Source organism: Rhipicephalus microplus, chromosome X (assembly GCF_043290135.1).
Source record: "Rhipicephalus microplus isolate Deutch F79 chromosome X, USDA_Rmic, whole genome shotgun sequence".
Lineage (NCBI taxonomy): Eukaryota > Metazoa > Arthropoda > Arachnida > Ixodida > Ixodidae > Rhipicephalus > Rhipicephalus microplus.
Window position 1 is genome coordinate 493,504,565 of NC_134710.1, and position 10,415 is coordinate 493,514,979.

Sequence of the window (10,415 nt, forward strand, 5' to 3'; positions counted from 1 at the left end):
TCAACTCCATTAAAATTTTAAGAATCTGTCCAGTACTAGCAGAGCTACAAGGATTTGTCACACGCTGAAATCGCATTTTCTCTTCTCTCGTCCCGACGAAAGCGCTGGAAGCTAAATAGGGAGAGATGGACGGGCCAAAGAAAAAAAGTCACGCGCACCTCGTGACCTCGAGCTTTTTTTTTTTTTGAATACGCGACTTTTTCAGTGCAGTCGCAGCACACGCGTAGAAGAGTGACGGCCTCCCGCGGCAATCTCCAACGATAGAGAGCGCCATGTTCAAATAAGCCAATGAATGATATATGGGCATTCTACGATGGATTTTCAGCTTGTTCCGTCATTTTTCGAGGGAAGAGAAAACAATTTTTAGCTGACTTTGATAATTTATTTTGAATTCCAAGTCTCGTGCTGCACTATAAGATTTCGCTCACGCGTTCTCGAAAGCCTTTACTACTGATCTGCAGCGTTTTCTGACCATTCTCAAAAAATCTTACAGGTCCCCTTTAAAAAGTCCCTTCCAACCAACTGCCATCACCATACCATACTAAAGACACAATTAGCCATGGGCACCGAAAGTTCTCAATTACTCAATCATTCCTACTGTCTCAAATGGTGGTGAACGGTAGCTAAACCCGCAGGTTCCCAGGAAATATCGCAGTCAGCACCTAGCCAGTAATACTTGCGAATTAAGTTACACTGGCTCTGAGATGCGATTATTACAGAAAGGCACCAGCCTGATTTAGTTGACACTCCTCAAGGAAAATATGGCAATGCTTTTTAGTGTTTTTGTAAAGTAAAAGTAGCGCCTTAAATATGATGTTCTTGCTTTTTAGTGTAGGATTTTTTTTCCATTTCACAAAAAAGCGCATCGTATCAATAATCTCGTCGCATGCATAAAGTATGAAAACACTTTGAGAGAGTAAAATAAACATTTTATGATTTACCACACTGAGCACTTACTGAACAAACTAACAACACTAACACATTTCAGAAACTGATTGATTGATTGATATGCGGGTCTTAATGTCCCAAAACCATCATATGCGTATAAGAGACGTCATAGTGTAGAGCTCCGGAAATTTTGACCACCTGGGGTTCTTTAACGTGCATCCAAATCTGAGCACACGGGCCTACAGCATTTTCGCTTCCATCTAAAATGCAGTCATCGCAGTCGGGATTCGATCCCGCGACCTGCGGGTGAGTAGCCGAGTACCTTAGGCACTAGACCACCGCGGCGGGGCACATTTAGGAAACTGAAACTTTTCAGAATGCCCTAATGTTTCTGATTACGTTAACACCGCGAGATATGATATCACACGGCTTTAAAAACCAGCAGTGATTCAAATTTAACAGTGAAACAAATATACAGTGCTCATCACAGCAGATTCATTATTATAAATTGTATCTGCGATTGTCCTATTAAACTATTTTACTGAATGTAAGAAATACTGTATATTGGGCACCATATACCTGCCAACCGTAAAAAGCATGCAAGGCAACATTGTACTGTTCCACAGCCCATACTGATATGACAGAAAAATTACACGACAAGTGTGATAAAAGCGTGCTGGAGCTTACAGCTCTACAAGCGGACCCTGTCTTGCCAAAAACGTCAGCTCTATCAATCACCCCCCTGTTTTTGAATTTCCCAACGCAAGCTTTCATCTCCGTCTTCTCGCTGTTCTTTTGAATTGACTAATGTGGTAACTCTTACCAGAGAGGGCTACCCCAAAATGCTGATTCGACGATATTTTTTTGCGTATGAACCTCGGTTTTGGGCATGCGCCAACGTAGAAACAATGCCTCGCGAAGAGGGCATACACAAGTGATATCCCTCAGATATTACTCGCAAACGCGATGGACATCTAGGGGTGCTCTTGAAACTACGCACCACCACAGTGATTTTCATGCAAAAAGATTGAACAAATTATACAAACACGCATCAAGAACACATTTTCAGACGTTACTGATGTGATATGCAGAGAGAGATCCAAAACTCGCGTCGAAAAAGGCAAAATAGTTGTTGCCCGCCTGTTCCCACAGAGGCAACTCGTGTAAATGTGTCGCAGATTGGTGGGGGTATCGCGTATGTTGCGTAATTGAACATGGTTTGGGAATGCCTAATTGTTGTTCCGTCTTATTATGCCTATTTATTGAATTAAGAAGTCTTGTCTTCAATGTCAAACGAAAGCCAAGTTAAGACGCCCGTGACTGAATTCCGAACGTGCGTCAGAGCCTATACTTATATGGGGCGGCCTGTCAACGGTGATGCAGCGAGCAGTTTTTTTAGGTGTTTTTTACTAGTCAGCGCTGTCTGCGTTGACCTTGCGAGGCGAGAAATGGAGAGGGGAGCGACAGTTTTGCAAGTGTCTTCCAGGGCTGGCACAAGACGTCAGTATGCGCGTCTCGGCACAAATTAAGACGCTAGACGCGAGCATATGCCACGAGGCGCGACACGTGAGCATGTTCAGTGGTAGTGTGGACGGTGCCACCGCCGACGCAAAAGCGCGACATCGCGTGACCGAAAAACTAACCACATTTAAACACAAGTTGAAAGAAATCTAGCATTCAATATTTCCGATGCCTTAGCGTACAATACACATAACAAAGTTCAATCAATCAAGAAAGTGATGGCAAACAAATAACTTGCCACACAATCGACAAAAGATCTAGCAAAGGGGAATTCCTGGCTCCAGCTTATTCACTTTATGTTTGCACCTTCAAAAGCATCATGACCTACTAAGTGAAAAGCAGATGTTCAGTGACAGTATGACTAAGAACTTCCTTTATGCTCCAAAAGAACCATGGCTACAGCAGGTTGCCTACGTAAAGACTGACGCAGGTCAATCAACATGTGTACTTAAGTGTGTCTACCAACTCAAACGCTTCCTACGGAACCAAACCAAGCATGCCATCACTGCCGAAAATGCTGCTGCCAAGCAATAAATCTGATTTCCTGCACACAAAAGTTTCCTGAAGCATTCTGCCCCTGAGATAATGGGGCAGAATGCTTCAGGAAACTTTTCTGCCCCTGAGATAATGGGGCAGAAAAGGGTGGTAGGTATCGTAATTAAACTCTATAAGAGAAACAATATGAAGGTGGGGCAGGCTTGCGCGCCTATATCCAGCCATGATGACGCGTCAGCTGAAAGCCTCTATGAAGACGTGGAATTGGCAAAGAGTAAGGTAAAAACACAGTGCACTATACTGATGGGAGACTGTTAGTAGAATTTGCAGATCTTGAGTACCTTCTACCCAAAATGAGAGAACCGTAAGTGGACATGAAGGCGCCCTAATAACGAAAGAAAGAACGAAATAGACTTTGTACTGAGTGCACACTCAGGCATCGTGCAGGATGTGGAAGCGCTTGGCAAGGTACGATGCAGTGACCATAGAAAGGTACGGTCTTGAATTCGCCAAACTTGAAAAATGAACGACAGAAACATACGCATGACAATCAATGAGCTAGCGCTGAGATGGAAAGTACAGGAATTCAGAGTCTCGCTTCAGGACAGATACTTGGCTCTTATCGAGGAAACCAGCATTGACGCAATGAATGATAATCTGACGAGTATTATTACGGAGTGTGCAGTGGAAGTTGGAGGTACGGTAGTTAGACAAGACACTGGTAAGCTGTCCCAGGAAACGAAGAACCTGATCAAGAAGCGTTAAAGCATGAAAGCCTAAAGTACAACAGACAAAAATGAGTTGGCAGAGCTTCCAAAGTTGATTAATAGGTCTAAGGTACGCAATGTAAGAAGGTATACCATGAAAAGAATTCAACACGCTCTGAAAAACAGAGGAAGCGCCAAAGCAGTTAAGAGGAAACTTGGGGTAGGCAAAAATCAGATGTATTCACTAATGGTGCATTCAGACGACGGACTGAATTTGAATTTGTCGTGAACGCGGATGGCTAATCCGCGGATGATCCACCTGCAGGCGCATCCACACGATGGACGGTGTCTTGGAGAAAATAGCTGGATTACCCTCGACAGCAGATTCGGCGCTCACCTGTGCCCGCTGGAAGCAGACCGGTTTGAGAGTATTCAGGCCCGCAACAAGCGACGCTTGGCTGCGATGGCTGTCGCGTTGTGAAAAATGGACGAGGAGTGTTATTCTTTCAAAAGAAAAGGGAGTTGCTGGCAGTATGTTCTTTCAGCCACAATTTTCCCCACGCGTGCAACTTCAGAACGCGTCTCTCATTCTTTTCTAGAAGTGGCACGTCGCCGGTTGCAAAAGATAAAATATTTCACCACCATGACGGCTAGGAATCTCGCAAGTCAGCCCCCGTAAACTAAGTGAACCCCCATAAACTAAGTAAACCACGCTCAAGCCTAGATGATGCCGACCGGTCATGCAGCTGTCCGCGAGCCATGGAGGACATGCCGCGAGCAGACGAAAAGTGCATTGGTTGCCAGAAACCGCGAACCAATCCGCTGAAGTGTCGGCTTTCTCCCGCCAGAATCCCGATGTGAGAAACAGGTTGGGGTCATCCGTCCGCGAGCCGCGTGGACGAGTCGCGGACGAGGAGAATCGCTAATGTGAGGTAACGTGACGCGCCGTCCGTCCCGCCACATCCGGATTTGGTCCGTCGTCTGAATGCACCATAATGGTGCATTCAGATGATGGACCAAATCAGGATTGGATTGGACGCGGATGGCTAATCCGCAGATGATCCACCTGCAGGCGCATCCACACGATGTACGGTGTCCTTGGAGAAAATAGCTGGATTACCCTCGACAGCAGATTCGGCGCTCACCTGCGCCCGCTGGAAGCAGACCGGTTTGAGAGTATTCAGGCCCGCAACAAGCGACGCTTGGCTGCGATGGCTGTCACGTTGTGAAAACTGGACGAGGAGTGTTATTCTTTCAAAAGAAAAGGGAGTTGCTGGCAGTATGTTCTTTCAGCCACAATGTTCCCCACGCGTGCAACTTCAGGACGCGGCTCTCATCCTCTTCTAGAAGTGGCACGTCGCCGGTTGCAAAAGATAAAATATTTCACCACCATGACGGCTAAGAATCTCGCAAGTCAGCCCCCGTAAACTAAGTAAATCCCATAAACTACGTAAACCACGCTCAAGCCTAGATGATGCCGACTGGTCATGCAGCTGTCCGCGAGCCATGGAGGACATGCCGCGAGCAGACCAAAAGTGTTCTGGTTGTCAGAAACCCCGACCTAATCCACTGAGGTACCGGCTTTCTCCCGCCAGAATCCCGATCTGAGAAACAGGTTGGGGTCATCCACCGCGAGCCGCGCGGACGAGTCACGAACGAGGGGAATCACTGATGTGAGGTCACGTGACGCGCCGTCCGTCCCGCCACAATCGGATTCGGTCCATCGTCTTAATGCACCATAAAGGACAAGAAAGGCAAAATAACTACCAATATAGATAAGATGGATAAAATAGTGGAAGAGTTCTACATAGATATCTACAATAGCCGGGATAACCATGACCCTAATATAAGAACTAGCAGTAACCCAAATGACACCCCACCACTAAAGATAGAAGTCAGAAAAGCCTTAGAGAGCATGCAAAGAGGCAAAGCTGCTGGTGGGGATCATGTAACATCAGATCTACTGAAATATAGAGGACAGATCGTGTTAGAAAAGCTAGCGACCTTATTTACGAGGTGTCTCCTGACGGGAAGAGTACCAAAACCTTGGAAAATGCTGACATCCTCTTAATACATAAGAAAGCAGATGACAAGGAGTTGAAGAATAACAGGCCGATCAGCTTGCTCTCCGTAATATACAAGCTATTTACAAAGGTAATTGCTAACAGAATAAAGACATGAGAATTCAATCAACGAAAGGAACAAGAAGGATTTCGCACAGGCTATACTGCACAATCGACCACATTCATACTATGAATCAGGCAATAGAGAAATGCTCACAATACAGCCAACCACTTTACCTAGCCTTCATAGCTTACGAAAAGGCGTTTGATTCAGTTGAAATATCAGCAGTCATGCATACACTGTGATATCAGGGCGTCGACGAAGCATATATACACATTCTGGAAAAAATCTACAGGGAATCAACTGCTACCATAGTGCTTCATAAAGAAAGCAACACAATACCAATCAAGAAGGGTGTAAGCCAGGAGAATACAATCTCCCCAATGATATTTGCCACGTGTTTACAGGAGGTTTTCAGAGGCCTAGAATGGGAAGAGTTGGAGATAAGAGTTAATGGAGAGCACCTTAATGTTCTACGCTTCGCCGATGACATTGCATTGCTGAGCGACTCAGGGGACGAATTGCATCTCATGATAGCAGAGTTAGACAAGGCAATCGGAAATGTAGGTCTTGAAATTAATATGCAGAAAACGAAAGTAATGTACAAAAACCTCGGAAGAGAAAAGCGCTTCGAGATAGGTAATAGTGCACTAGAAGTTGCCAAAGTCAATGTCTACTTAAGACCGGTAATAACCGTGGAACCGAACCACAAGGGTGATGTAACTAGAAGACTAAGAATGGGGTGGAGCAAATTTGGCAAGAGCTCTCAAATCTTGACAGGTATATTGCTACTATCCCTCATAAGGAAGGTATAAAACAGCTGCATCTTGCCCGTAGTTTGCTACGAAGCAGAGATCTGGAGACTTACAAAGAGGGCATAGCATAAATTGAGGGTTACGCAGCGAGCTATGTAAAAAAATGGTAGGTGTAACCTTACGAGACAAGAGGAGAGCAGAGTGGATCAGAGAACAAATGGGGGACAAAGATAGCATAGTTGAAATGAAGAAAAGGAAATGGAAATAAGCCGGGCATGTAGCGCGTAGACAGGATAACCACTGGTCATTCAGGGTAACTAACTGGATTCCCAGAGAAGGCAAGCGGATAATGGGGAGGCAGAAAGTTAGATGGGCGGATGAGATTAAGAAGTTTGTGGGTATAAAATGGCAGCAGCAAGCCCAGTGCCTTTTTGACTGGCTGAACATGCGAGAGGCCTTTGTCCTGCAGTGGACGTAGTCAGGCTGATGATGATGATGATGATGATGATGATGATGATGATGATGATGATGATGATGATGATGATGATGATGATGATGATGATGATGATGATGATGATTGTGGTGGTGGTAGTGGTGGCGGTGCATTGCCCTTTCATATCGAGAAAACACGGGTCACCAAGCCTACGCCTGTTGCTATTGTTGCTACTGCATATCTGCACAGCACACTGTTTCCGCAGGTAACACCGCATAGTTCCACTGCCCGATGGGCACTTCGCTCGAGACGTTCACCAGCGATAAAATTCACGTCACAATTTCACGCACATCAGAGAATTCAAGCAGGTGCGGAACACTAAAACATGCGATGGGATGTGTCATCGCACACAAATTTTACGAGCGTGTCTTTCCATGCAGTTCAAGGGCTGCGCTGGATAATACTAGCATGGCCAGAAGGTGCTAGAAAAAAAGAAAGTTCGTAATAATAAAAAACTGTCATAAATTCTTTGCCCATTACACATACATAGTATATTAGGAAGAAAGGAATGTGATTTATAAAATATAGTGATTGCTACGACTTTGAATCAAACTTAGTTTTTCACTATTAGTGTTTTTCTCCACACATAGTCGCGCCTCAACGCCGCTCCCAAAACACCCCATGCTGATGTCACTGGCAATGGCTTCTGAACCGCTTTTCGCCCGAACTTTCACAACGATTTTGAATAAACCTTGTGTACTATTTGAACGTCCTCTTTAACCTCTTTCTTTCCTTTTATCTCTTCCTCTTTTTTTTTGCGCGCGTGCATCTTAACGCACAGGAAACAGCAGCCGCATTAAACTAAGGCATCGCAATTCGTTGTCTTCTTTCTAGTCCTATTGTGTCCCCAGGCTGCAAGTCTACTGTCATCGAGATGCAACCGCCGTGGTCGTGACATAATGCGCGACTTATGAGTCAGCAGCCCAGCCCTATAACCACAGGGCCATCGCAGTGGCCTGTTTTACGAACAATTCATGCCTAAGGGCCTTCGAGCCTACGGCCAATCTATGTCAGCAAAAAAAGATGAAAATAGAAATGCAGTTCACTGATGGTTTTATTTTTAATGCATTCCTTTTTGTTCCCTGTCATGTCTTTCATGGTCACGCCTGTAACCCAATAACTACCGACGGGATTGGCGCTGAGAGGAAGGAGACAGGGGGTAGAAATAATCGCCCTGTAGATTGATACAAGTCTTCTGCTAACACTACTACTACTACTAGAAAGTAGTATTAGTATCAGTAGTAGAAGTAGTAGTAGTAGTAGTAGTAGTAGTAGTAGTACCACAGCACAGGTGTCAGAGTGTAGTGTGAAATGAGAAAAGGTATGACAGTCGCTTAGCTTCCTGTGCACCCGCCATTGGCTACTAATTTACCACTGCCAGTTTGCAATGCTTCGAGACACAAAAATAACCACCGACAGTAACGAAATGCTTGATTCTAAGTCCATGGTACCTGATAGTAACTTGAGTTCAATACTACTTGTGCCTCGAGTGAAACGAAGACCCTAGTCTTGTGAGGCATTTTAATACGTAATTAAAACCTGCCCTTTAGTCATCTCCTTTTGTAGATACCGGCTCTCTTAGCCAGGCCCGTTGAAACTCCTGTGCGAATCGTAAGCACGTAGGCCTGAACCGGTGGTGTTTAGCTCAGATAGTCATGACATGAAATTGGAGAAGGTAATTGTAGGTGACCTCATTATCGACAGAGCGGCTTACATGTTATCGACACAAGCAGAATCCTGATCACGATCTCTTTTGATTTTCTTTATCAAGGAGTAAATCTTAGGTTGTTAGATGACGGGGACATTCGGCAAGGGGGAGCCGCTATTAATGGGGAATGGCAGATGACGGTGCCCGCATTCTGACAGAGGAAAACATGCCACCCACTGCCGCACGCTTTTGTACGCACCGAGAGAAGAAACAACGTGGTGTAGCTTCCGCTCTGGAAAGACCTGGTCGTGTCCCCGAAAGGCTGGATGACACAGAGTCAACTTAGAGAAAGTGGCGGTACATTGGAAAACAGAAACAGGCCCACCAGCCGGCTTCCGCAACGGGGCTTTCCACCAGAAGTCGTTCACGCTTCTGCTGACCCAGAGCGAAGAGAAACGGCGAGTTTTATTAGCGGCGAGGGGAGGAGAGAAAACGCAAACTGCGTGCAGACTCGACACAGTACACTGATTGTACGCCTCCACGTAGCGGCACCTCGTTCGTCGCAAGCCCTGCATGTTTCCCAACAGCTGCATCCGAATCGCAGACCGCGACTGACGCGAAGGCAGCACATGGGCGCGGCAGCTGCGTAGCGATGACATCACGCGACGTCGACGTCGGCAGAGAGAGAAAGGGATGCAGCCGTAACACTTTAATGGTGCGTAAAAACCCCATTTCGTATCTGAGCCAAGTTCGAGGACGTAGTGTGAGGAAGAAGGAAGGAGAGCTCTAGCGCTACGTCACCTATAGAGCGTGAGGGCAGTGGCGCGTACAGAGAGCGAACGCCAGCCGAGAAGATTCAACAGAAAGGGTGAAAACCTGGAAGGAACCGGTTCCGGAGATGCCGGGTGCACCGTTGAAACCGTTGCGCTGCACGACTTTCGTTCTCTCGCGCGTTCTCCGGAGACACTCTCCGCAGAGAAAGAAGGCGGCAAATTGCATCCGATTAAAGAAAGAAGGACAGCGGTCGCGAGTGTGACTTCATCGAACCCAAGAATTGGTGGCGAGAGAACTCTGGTTCATTCACGGATATTCCTGCGACGACGGCGGTTTCTGGAAAAAACAGACGCGCTCAGACTTGGTTTTTCACACACGGTGAGGTGGGTGGGGTGGGGGTGGGGGGGGGGGGAGAAGGAGCCGATGTCTACTGACTCTTTCCTGGTGCCATCTATACGTAGACGTTCAGCGATAACGCGTTGACACGGACACGGGCAAACACACACAGCGACCGCGTACAACAGTCCCTAGACGACGCGCGTCAAGACCTCAGCGCCCCCGGGACAGCATCCTCGCCGCGGCGAGTGACTTGGTCGTTCGCCCGACGTCGATGCGACTCAGCCTCTTTGCGGCGCTTTGACCTGTCGTGTTACGTCTCGTACAGCAGGGCCCGAGAAGGCGGGTCCTGTCGACTTCCCTCAACCACCAGCGAACGGCGCCAAGAGAGAAGAAGCTGGCGCTGGTTGCCTCCTTGACGCCAGGTCTGGACTCGTGTGGTGCAATCGCGCCGTCGGCCACAGGAATCTTGTCATCGGCTTGTCGGCGCTAGGAGGCACTCGTGTGGGCGTATTGCGTGAAGACCTCGCTTCACCAATCCGCGGACGTTGCCGCGTAAATCCCAGCTAAGTCTTAGAAGCCATCGCGCAGCGCTACTCGAGTCGGACGTGGTCGTCGGTTCCGGACCACAAGTGCACCTTCGGATCCGCCCGTCACACCTGGAATGTCTCTTC